The following is a 12,600-nucleotide window of genomic DNA, read 5'->3' on the forward strand; positions in this document are numbered from 1 at the left end:
ATTGGAATTTTAATAGGGATTGCATTGAATCCATAGATCATTTGAGTAGTATGGACATTTTTAACAATAGTTATACTTCCAATTCAAGAACATGAGATATCTTTTCATTTATTTGTGTCTGCTTCAATTTCTTTCATTGATGCCTTATAGTTTTCAGTGTAGAGATCTTTCACTTCCTTGGTTAAATATATTACTAAGTATTTTATTGGTTTTAATAATATTGTAAATTGAATTGTTTTCTTAATTATTTTTCAGATAGTTCATTGTTAGCGTATAGAAATGTACCTTATTTTTGTGTATTGATTTAGTATCCTACAAATTTACTGACTTATTAGTTTTAACAAATTCTTAGTGGAACCTTCCATATATAAGATTATGTCATCTTCATAGACAATTTTTACTTTTTCCTTTGCAATTTAAATGCTTTTTATATCTTTTTGCTTGGTTAATTACTCTGGTTAGGACTTCCAGTACTATGTTAATTAGAAGTGCTGGTAGTGGGCACCCCAGTCTTATTCTCAATTTAGAGGAAAAGCTTTCAACTTTTCACTATTGAGTATGATATTAGCGGTGGGATTAATATTTATGGCCTTTATTATGTTGAGGTACATTCCTTCTATATCAAATTAGTTGAGAATTTCTATCATGAAGCAATATTGACTCTTTCAAATGATTTCTCTGCATCTTTTGAGGTTATTTTATGATTTTTATCCTTCATTTTGTTAATGTGGTACATCACAATTATTATTGTGTAGATGTTGAACCATCCTTGCATCCCTGAAATAAATCCCACTTAATCATGGTGTATGATCCTTTAAACTTATTGTTGAATCCAGTTTGCTAATATTTTGTTGAGGATATTTGCACCTACATTAAACACTGATAATTGACCTATAATTTTATTTTCTTGTAGTGTCTTGTCTGGCATTGGTATCAGGGTAGTGCTGGCCTTGTAAAATTAGTTTGGAAGTGTTCCCTCTCTTTCCTATTTGTTAAAAACTTGAGAAGAATTTGTATTAGTTTTTCTTTAAATGTTAGGCAGAGTTCACTAGTGTATCCATCTGATCTTAGAATTTTCTGATTAGAGGTTTCTGATTACTGATTTAATCTCCTTACTAGTGCTTTTTCTGTTCAGATTAGTTCATGATTCAGTCTTGGTAGGTTGCATGTTTCTAGGAAATTATCAATTCTTATTAGGTTGTCTAATTTGTGGCCTTATAATTGTTCATAGTAGTCTTTTATGATCCTTAGTATTTCTGTGGTATCAGTTGTAATTTCCCTCTTTTGTTTATATTTCTTATTATTTGAGTACTACTTAATCTTTTTATTGCTTAATAATATTCCACTGTATGGATATATTATGTTTTATCAATACTTATCCATTCATTTGTTGTTTAGACATTTGTATTGTTCCTTCTGTTCAGGTATTATAAACATGCTGTAATGAATTTCGAGATACAAGTTTTTTCATGGACATGTTTTCATTTCTGTTGGGCATATAAGTGGAAGTAGAATTGCTAGGTCATATGAGAACTCAATGTTTAACTGTTTATGTAACTGCCATAAACTTTTTCAAACTGGCTGTGTTTTAATTTCTCCACATCCTTACCAACACTTTTTCTTTCTTTCTTTTTTATTATACCAATGCTAGTATGTGTAACATGCTATCTCATAGGTTTTTTTTTCCCTGAGGCCTAATGATGTTGCGGATCTTTTCATGTGCATATTGTGTATTTGTATATATTCATTGAAGGACTATCTGTTCACCTCCTACCCATTTTTAACTGAGTTGTCTTTTTATTATTGCATTGTAATGGTTCTTTATGTAATCTAGGAACAAGTCATTCATCATATATATGATGTGCAAAATTTTCTGCCTTTCTGTGTGCTTTCTCTTCCCTTCACATTTTTTAGTACAATTTTTTAAAAAATTATTTTTATTTTGATGTTGTCTAGGCTACCTATTTTTTTTCTTTTGTTACTCGTACTTTTGTTATCATATCTAAAAAACCATTACCTAATCCAAAGTCACAAAGATTTACACCAAAGATTTCTTCTAAGCATTTTATACTTTTAGCTCTTAAATTTAGATTATATATCCATTTTGAGTTAATATGTGTATATGGTATAAGGGTAGGGGCCCAAACTCATTTTTTTTTGCATGGGGAAATTCAATTTAACCAGCATCATTTTTTGAAAAGAGTTATTATATCCACATTGAATTACCTTGGTACCCTTGTTGAAGAACAGTTTACCATAAATGTGAAGATTTATTTCTGATTTCTCAATTCTATTTCATTGATTTTTATGTCTGTCTGTAAGCCAGTGCCATGCCATCTTGATTATTGTAGTTCTGTAGTAAGTTTTGAAATTAGGAAGTGTGAATCTTTTAACTTTGTTTTTCTTACTGAAGATTATTTTGGCTATTCTGGGTCTCTGAATTTCTATATGAATTTTACAATCAGCTTGTCAATTTCTTCCAAGAAGTCAGCTGGGATTTAACAAGCTTTGTGTTGAACTTATAGATCAGTTTGGGAAGTATTGCTGTCTTCTAATAATATTAAGCCTTCTGAACCATGAACATGAGATACCTTTACATTTATTTTAGGTGTCTTTTAACATCTTTCAACATATTTTGTAGCTTTCAGATTATAAGTATTTCACTCCTTGTGTTAAATTTATTCCTAATTATTTTATTATTTTCAGTGGCATTATTAGTGGAATTACTTTCTTGATTTTATTTTTGGTTTGCTTATTGCTCCTGTATAGAAATATACTTGATTTTTTAATAATGATATTGTATTCTCCAAACTTGCTTAAATTGTTTATTAGTTCTAATAATGAAATTTTACTTTTTTCTTTACAATCTCAATGCATTTCATACCATCTTCTTGCCTAGCTCCTCTAGCTAGAACCCTCAGTAAGAAGTTGTAAGAAAGCACATCCTTATGTTTTTCCTTATCTTAGGGTAAAAGCATTCAGTTTTTCACCATCAAGTATGATGTTAGCTGTGGGATTATTGTAGATGCCACTTATCAGATTGAGGAAGCACCTTTCTATTCCTAATTTTTTTAAATTGAGGTATAGTATATTTACAATATTATATTAGTTACAGATGTGCAATATAGTGATTCAAAATTTTTACAGATTATACTCCATTTAGTTATTACAAAATATTGGTTATATACCCTGTACTATACAATATACCCTTGTAGCTTATTTATTTTATACATAGTAGTTTGTACCTCTTAATCTTCTATCCCTATTTTGCCGCTCCCACTTTTCCTCTCCTCTCCCCATTGGTAACCAGTAGTCTGTTCTCTGTATCTGTGAGTCTGTTTCTGTTTTGTTATATTCATTCCTTTATTTTTTAGATTCCACATATAAGTGATAACATATTTGTCTTTCTCTGTCTGACTTATTTCACTAAGCATAATATCCTCCAGGTCCATCCATGTTGTTGCAAACAGCAAAATTTCCTTCCCTATTCCTAATTTCTTGAGTGTTTTGTTTTTTACTAAAATGAAGGAATGTTGAATTTTGTCTAATTCTTTTCCTGTATCTTTTCAGATGTTCTGTGGTTTTTTTTGTGTGTGTGTTTTCTTTTTGTACTTTATTATTTTGATGTGGTTCATTACAGTAATTGACTTCTGTATTTTTTTTTTTTACAGACTGTCAACCCCCTGTCAGACACTACTATATTTTTATTTTTTATTAGCTACTGAGTTAACTTTTTAAATTCCTGATGTGTATTTTTCAAAATTCCATACATAGTCAAAGCCTGCAGTGACCACTTGGGGTACATACATCTGTGGGGGTTTGATTTTTTTTTTTAAACATCTTTATTGAAGTATAATTGCCTTACAATGGTGTGCCAGTTTCTGCTTTATAACAAAGTGAATCAGTTATACATATACATATGTTCCCATATCTCTTCCCTCTTGCATCTCCCTCCCTCCCACCCTCCCCATCCCACCCCTCTAGGTGGTCACAAAGCACCGAGCTGATCTCCCTGTGCTATGCGGCTGCTTCCCAATAGCTGTCTATTTTACATTTGGTAGTGTATATATGTCCATGACACTCTCTCAACCTGTCACATCTCACCCCACCCCCTCCCCATATCCTCAAGTCCATTCTCTACTAGGTCTGTGTCTTTATTCCCGTCTTGCCACTAGGTTCTTCATGGCCTTTTTTTTTTTTCCCTTAGATTCCGTATATATGTGTTAGCATACTGTATTTGTTTTTCTCTTTCTGACTTACTTCATTCTGTATGACAGACTCTAACTCCATCCACCTCATTACAAATAACTCCATTTCATTTCTTTTTATGGCTGAGTAATATTCCATTGTATATATGTGCCACATCTTATTTATCCATTCATCTGTCGATGGACATTTAGGTTGCTTCCATGTCCTGGCTATTGTAAATAGAGCTGCAATGAACATTTTGGTACATGACTCTTTTTGAACTATGGTTTTCTCAGGGTATATGCCCAGTAGTGGGATTGCTGGGTCGTATGGTAGTTCTATTTGTAGTTTTTTAAGGAACCTCCATACTGTTCTCCATAGTGGCTGTATCAATTTACATTCCCACCAACAGTGCAAGAAAGTTCCCTTTCCTCCACACCCTCTCCAGCATTTATTGTTTCTAGATTTTTTGATGATGGCCATTCTGACTGGTGTGAGATGATATCTCATTGTAGTTTTGATTTGCATTTCTCTAATGATTAATGATGTTGAGCATTCATTCATGTGTCTGTTGGCAATCTGTATATCTTCTTTGGAGAAATGTCTATTTAGGTCTTCTGCCCATTTTTGGATTGGGTTGTTCGTTTTTTTGTGATTGAGCTGCATGAGCTGCTTGTAAATCTTGGAGATTAATCCTTTGTCAGTTACTTCATTTGCAAATATTTTCTCCCATTCTGATGGTTGTCTTTTGGTCTTGTTTATGGTTTCCTTTGCTGTGCAAAAGCTTTTAAGTTTCATTAGATCCCATTTGTTTATTTGTGTTCTTATTTCCTTTTCTCTAGGAGCTGGGTCAAAAAGAATCTTGCTGTGATTTATGTCATAGAGTGTTCTGCCTATGTTTTCCTCTAACAGTTTGATAGTGTCTGCCCTTATACTTAGGTCTTTAATCCATTTTGAGTTTATTTTTGTGCATGGTGTCAGGGATTGTTCTAATTTCATACTTTTACATGTATCTGTCCAATTTTTCCAGCACCACTTATTGAAGAGGCTGTCTTTTCTCCACTGTATATGCTTGCCTCCTTTATCAAAGATGAGGTGACCATATGTGCATGGGTTTATCTCTGGGCTTTCTATCCTGTTCCATTGATCTATATTTCTGTTTTTGTGCCAGTACCAAACTGTCTTGATTACTGTAGCTTTGTAATATAGTCTGAAGTCAGGGAGCCTGATTCCCCCAGCTCCATTTTTCATTCTCAAGATTGCTTTGGCTATTCGGGGTCTTTTGTGTTTCCATACAAATTGTGAAATTTTTTGTTCTAGTTCTGTGAAAAATGCCAGTGGTAGTTTGATAGGGATTGCATTGAATCTGTAGATTGCTTTGGGTAGTAGAGTCATTTTCACAATGTTGATTCTTCCAATCCAGGAACATGGTATATCTCTCCATCTATTTGTATCATCTTTAATTTCTTTCATCAGTGTCTTATAATTTTCTGCATACAGGTCTTTTGTCTCCTTAGGTAGGTTTATTCCTAGATATTTTATTCTTTTTGTTGCAATGGTAAACGGGAGTGTTTTCTTAATTTCACTTTCAGATTTTTCATCATTAGTGTATAGGAATGAAAGAGATTTCTGTGCATTAATTTTGTATCCTGCTACTTTACCAAATTCATTGATTAGTTCTAGGAGTTTTCTGGTAGCATCTTTAGGATTCTCTATGTATAGTATCATGTCATCTGCAAACAGTGACAGCTTTACTACTACTTTTCCGATTTGGATTCCTTTTATTTCTTTGTCTTCTCTGATTGCTGTGGCTAACACTTCCAAAACTATGTTGAATAATAGTGGTGAGAGTGGGCAACCTTGTCTTGTTCCTTATCTTAGTGGAAATGGTTTCAGTTTTTCACCATTGAGGACAATGTTGGCTGTGGGTTTGTCATATATGGCCTTTATTATGTTGAGGAAAGTTCCCTCTATGCCTACTTTCTGCAGGGCTTTTATCATAAATTGGTGTTGAATTTTGTCGAAAGGTTTCTCCGCATCTATTGAGATGATCATATGGTTTTTCTCCTTCAATTTGTTAATATGGTGTATCACATTGATTGATTTGCATATATTGAAGAATCCTTGCATTCCTGGGATAAACCCCACTTGATCATGGTGTATGATCCTTTTAATGTGCTGTTGGATTCTGTTTGCTAGTATTTTGTTGAGGATTTTTGCATCTATGTTCATCAGCGATATTGGCCTGTAGTTTTCTTTCTTTGTGACATCTTTGTCTGGTTTTGGTATCAGGGTGATGGTGGCCTCGTAGAATGAGTTTGGGAGTGTTCCTCCCTCTGCAATATTTTGGAAGAGTTTGAGAAGGAGAGGTGTTAGCTCTTCTCTAAATGTTTGATAGAATTCACCTGTGAAGCCATCTGGTCCTGGGCTTTTGTTTGTTGGAAAGTTTTTAATCACAGTTTTAATTTCAGTGCTTGTGATTGGTCTGTTCATATTTTCTATTTCTTCCTGGTTCAGTTTCGGCAGGTTGTGCATTTCTAAGGATCTGTCCATTTCTTCCAGGTTGTCCATTTTATTGGCATAGAGTTGCTTGTAGTAATCTCTCATGATCTTTTGTATTTCTGCAGTGTCAGTGGTTACTTCTCCTTTTTCATTTCTAATTCTATTGATTGGAGTCTTCTCCCTTTTTCTCTTGATGAGTCTGGCTAATGGTTTATCGATTTTGTTTATCTTCTCAAAGAACCAGCTTTTAGTTTCATTGATTTTTGCTATTGTTTCCTTCATTTCTTTTTCATTTATTTCTGACCTGATCTATATGATTTCTTTCCTTCTTCTAGCTTTGGAGTTTTTTTGTTCTTCTTTCTCTAATTGTTTAAGGTGCAAGGTTAGGTTGTTTATTCGAGATGTTTCCTGTTTCTTGAGGTAGGCTTGTATTGCTATAAACTTCCCTTTTAGCACTGCTTTTGCTGCATCCCATCGGTTTGGGGTCATCATGTCTCCATTGTCATTTGTTTCTAGGTATTTTTTGATTTCCCCTTTGATTTCTTCAGTGATCACTTCGTTATTAAGTAGTGTATTGTGTAGCCTCCATGTGTTTGTATTTTTTACAGATCTTTTCCTGTAATTGATATCTAGTCTCATAGTGCTGTGGTCGGAAAAGATACTTGATACGATTTCAATTTTCTTAAATTTACCAAGGCTTGATTTGTGACCCAAGATATGACCTATCCTGGAGAATGTTCCATGAGCACTTGAGAAAAATGTGTATTCTGTTGTTTTTGGGTGGAATGTCCTATAAATATCAATTAAGTCCATCTTGTTTAATGTATCATTTAAAGCTTGTGTTTCCTTATTTATTTTCATTTTGGATGACCTATTGGTGAAAGTGGGGTGTTAAAGTCCCCTACTATGATTGTGTTGCTGTAGATTTCCCCATTTATGGCTGTTAGTATTTACCTTATGTATTGAGGTGCTCCTATGTTGGGTGCATAAATATTTACAATTGTTATACCTTCCTCTTGGATCGATCCCTTGATCATTATATAGTGTCCTTCTTTGTCTCTTGTAATAGTCTTTATTTTAAAGTCTATTTTGTCTGAGATGAGAATTGCTACTCCAGCTTTCTTTTGATTTCCATTTGCATGGAATATCTTTTTCCATCCCCTCACTTTCAGTCTGTATGTGTCTCTAGGTCTGAAGTGGGTCTCTTGTAGACAGCATATATATGGGTCTTGTTTTTGTATCCATTCAGCCAGTCTGTGTCTTTTGGTGGGAGCATTAATCCAATTATATTTAAGGTAATTATCGATATGTATGTTCCTATTCCCATTTTCTTAAATGTTTTGGGTTTGTTATTGTAGGTGTTTTCCTTCTCTTGTGTTTCTTGCCTAGAGAAGTTCCTTTAGCATTTGTTGTAAAGCTGGTTTGGTGGTGCTGAACTCTCTCAGCTTTTGCTTGTCTGTAAAAGTTTTAATTTCTCCATCAAATCTGAATGAGATCCTTGCTGGGTAGAGTAACCTTGGTTGTAGGTTTTTCTCCTTCATCAGTTTAAGTATATCCTGCCACTCCCTTCTGGCTTGCAGAGTTTCTGCTGAAAGATCAGCTGTTACCCTTATGGGGATTCCCTTATGTGTTATTTGTTGTTTTTCCCTTGCTGCTTTTAATATGTTTTCTTTGTATGTAAATTTTGACAATTTGATTAATATGTGTCTTGGCGTGTTTCTCCTTGGGTTTATCCTGTATGGGACTCTCTGTGCTTCCTGGACTTGATTAACTATTTCCTTTCCCATATTAGGGAAGTTTTCAACTATAATCTCTTCAAATATTTTCTCAGTCCCTTTCTTTTTCTCTTCTTCTTCTGGGACCCCTATAATTCGAATGTTGGTGTGTTTAATGTTGTCCCAGAGGTCTCTGAGACTGTCCTCAGTTCTTTTCATTCTTTTTTCTTTATCCTGCTCTGCAGTAGTTATTTCCACCATTTTATCTTCCAGGTCACTTATCCTTTCTTCTGCCTCAGTTATTCTGCTATTGATCCCATCTAGAGTATTTTTAATTTCATTAATTGTGGTTTTCATTGTTGCTTGGTTCCTCTTTAGTTCTTCTACGTCCTTGTTAAATGTTTCTTGCATTTTGTCTATTCTATTTCCAAGATTTTGGATCATCCTTACTATCATTATTCTGAATTCTTTTTCAGGTAGACTACCTATTTCCTCTTCATTTGTTAGGTCTGGTGTGTTTTGACCCTGCTCCTTCATCTGCTGTGTGTTTTCCTGTCATCTCATTTTGCTTATCTTACTGTGTTTGGGGTCTCCTTTTCACAGGCTGCAGGTTCGTAGTTCCCGTTGTTTTTGGTATCTGTCCCCAGTGGGTAAGGTTGGTTCAGTGGGTTGTGTAGGCTTCCTGGTGGAGGGAACTAGTGCCTGTGTTCTGTTGGATGAGGTTGGATCTTGTCTTTCTGGTGGGCACGTCCACGTCTGGTGGTGTGTTTTGGTGTGTCTGTGGCCTTATTATGATTTTAGGCAGCCTCTCTGCTAATGGATGGGGCTGTGTTCCTGTCTTTCTAATTGTTTGGCATAGGGTGTCCAGCACTGTAGCTTGCTGGTCGTTGAGTGAAGCTGGGTCTTGATGTTGAGATGGAGATCTCTGAGAGATTTTCGCTGTTTGGTATTACGTGTAGCTGGGAGGTCTCTTGTGGACCAGTGTCCTGAAGTTGGCTCTCCCACCTAAGAGGCACAGCCCTGATGCCTGGCTGGAGCACCAAGAGCCTTTCATCCACACAGCTCAGAGTAAAAGGGGAGAAAAAATAGAAAGAAAGAAAGAAAGAGGATATAATAAAGTGAAGTAAAGTAAAGCTATTATAAAGCAAAGCTATACAGACAAAATCTCACCCAGAAGCATATACATATACACTCACAAAAAAAGGAAAAGGGGAAAAATTAATATATCCTGCTCCCAAAGTCCACCTCCTGAATTTGGGATGATTAGTTGTCTATTCAGGTATTCAACAGATGCAGGCACATCAAGTTGTTTGTGGAGTTTTAATCTTCTGCTTCTGAGGCTGCTGGGAGAGATTTCTCTTTCTCTTCTTTGTTTGCACAGCTCCTGGGGTTCAGCTTTGGATTTGGACCCGCCTCTGCGTGTAGGTCGCCTGAGGGCGTCTGTTCCCCGCCCAGACAGGACGGGGTTAAAGGAGCCGCTGCTTCAGGGGCTCTGGCTCACTCAGGCCGGGGGGAGGAAGGGGTACGGAGGAGGCGGGGTGAGCCTTCGATGGCAGAGGCGTCGTGACGTTGCAGCAGTCTGAGGTGCGCCGTGCGTTCTGGGGAAGTTGTCCCCGGATCCCAGGACCCTGGCAGTGGCAGGCTGCACCGGCTACCGGGAGGGGCGGTGTGGAGAGTGACCTGTGCTCACACACAGGATTTTTGTTGGCGGCTGCAGCAGCCTTAGAGTCTCACGCCCTTCTCTGGGGTCCGCGCTGCCAGCCACGGCTCGCGCCCGTCTCTGGAGCTCGTTTATGTGGCGCTTTGAATCCCCTCTCCTCCCACACCAGGAAACAAAGAGGGAAGAAAAAGTCTCTTGCCTCTTCGGCAGCTGCAGACTTTTTCCGGACTCCCTCCCGGCTAGCTGTGGTGCGCTAACCCCTTCAGGCTGTGTTCACGCCGCCAACCCCAGTCCTCTCCCTGCGACCAAAGCCCGAGCCTCAGCTCCCAGCCCCCGCCCGCCCCAGCGGGTGAGCAGACAAGCCTCTCTGGCTGGTGAGTGCTGCTCGGCGCTGATCCTCTGTGCGGGAATCTCTCCGCTTTGCCCTCCGCACCCCTGTGGCTGCGCTCTCCTCCGTGGCTCCGAAGCTTCCCCCCTCTGCTACCCGCAGTCTCCGCCCGCGAAGGGGCTTCCTAGTGCGTGGAAACCTTTCCTCCTTCACGGCTCCCTCCCACTGGTGCAGGTCCCGTCCCTATTCTTTTGTCTCTGTTATTTCTTTTTTCTTTTGCCCTACCCAAGTACGGGGGGAGTTTCTTGCCTTTTGGGAGGTCTGACGTGTTCTGCCAGCGTTCAGTGGGTGTTCTGTGGGAGGAGTTCCATGTGTAGATGTATTTCTAATGTATCTGTGGGAAGGAAGTTGATCTCCGCGTCTTACTCTTCCGCCATCTTCTCTGGGGGGGGCTTGACTTCTGTATATTAAACCACCCTTGGACATGGTGGGCAATCTTGTTATATTTTGCTGGATTCAGTTTGCTAGTATTTTTCTCAGGGTTTTTGCATTGATGTTTATAAGTTTTTATTCATTAGTTTTCTATTCTACTTGCTATTTTATGGTTTTGACATAAAATAAATTGTGATTGGGAAATATTCCCTGTTCTGTTTCTTAGAAGAGTTTATGTATAATTAGTGTTAATTATTTCTTAAATATTTAATAGAATTCACAAGTGAAGCCATCTCATCCATTTTTTTGTTCAGAGATATTTGGTCACTAATTCAATCCCCTCATTCATTATTGGTTTCTCATTATTGATTACTCATTCAAACTCCATATTCGTTATGTATATCTATCTATATCTATGTATCTATCTATTTATTTATCTCTCTGATACAACTGTTATATCCTCTTGATGACTTGACCTCTTTATCATTATATAATGACTTTTCTTCTCTTATTACAGTTTTTTACTAAAAGGCTATTTTGTTTGATATAAGTATAGCCACTCTTGCTCTATTTTGGCTTCCATTTGCATGGAATATCTTTCTATCCCTTCAATTTCAGCCTATGTGTATCCTTTAAACTCCAGTGTATCCCTTGTAGGTAGCATACTTAGATCTCATTTTTTTAATCCATTCAGTTACTCTATGACTTTTGATGGGATAATTTGTTCCATTTCTGTTTAAAGTAATTTTTGATAGTAAGTACTTACTATTGCCATTTGTTAATTGCTTTCTGAATGTTTTATAGTACTTTTGTTTCTTCCTCTTATACTGTCTTCCTCTATTATTTGATGATTTTCTGTAATAGTATGCTTTAATTTATTTCTTTTGTATTTTTTTCTTATATAGATTTTTGCTTTTTTGTTACCATAAGGCTTACATAAAACATCTTGTAGTTATAACTGTTGTTTAAGCTGATAACCTTAATTTCATACGAAAGCTCTACCCTTTTATTCCCTCACACATATTTTATGTTTTTGATGTCAACTTTTATATTTTAATTATTAGCAAATTACTGTAGCTATAGTTATTTTTAATACTTTTGTCTTTTACATTAAATCTACAGTTTAATTTTATTCACACACTACTCTTTCCAGTGTTACTCTGAATCAGACTGCATACTTGCCTTTATTAGTGAGTTTTATACTTTCATCTTTCATATGTTTTCATGTTATTGATTAGTATCCTTTCATTTCCTTGAAGAAATCCCTTTAACATTTCTTGTAAGGCAGGTCTAGTGGTGATGAACCTCATTAGATTTTACTTGTCCAGGAAAATATCTCTTCATTTCTGAAGGACATCTTTGCCAGGTAAAGAATTCTTGGTTGCCAGGTTTTTTTGTTTGTTTGTTTTCTTTTAGCACTTTGATAATATCATTCCAGTGTCTCCTGGCCTGCCAGATTTCTGATAAGAAATCCGCTCATAGACTTATTGGTTTTCTCTTGTATGTGATAAGTCTCTTTTCTCTTTTTACTTTCAAAATTCACTCTTTTTTTTAATTTTTTTACAGCTTAATTATAATGTGTCTTGGTGAAGTCTTCTTTGGGTGGCACCTGGCTGGGGATTTTTGAGCTTCATGAACTTGTATGTCCATATCCCTCCCCAGATTTAGAAATTTTACAGCCATCATTTCTTTAAATAATCTTTCTGCCCCTTTCTTTATTCTCCTTCTGGAACTCCAGTTACATGTATATTAGGTCTCTTGATGGTGTCCCATAA

This window comes from Balaenoptera ricei, chromosome X (genome assembly GCF_028023285.1).
Source record: "Balaenoptera ricei isolate mBalRic1 chromosome X, mBalRic1.hap2, whole genome shotgun sequence".
Taxonomy (NCBI): domain Eukaryota; kingdom Metazoa; phylum Chordata; class Mammalia; order Artiodactyla; family Balaenopteridae; genus Balaenoptera; species Balaenoptera ricei.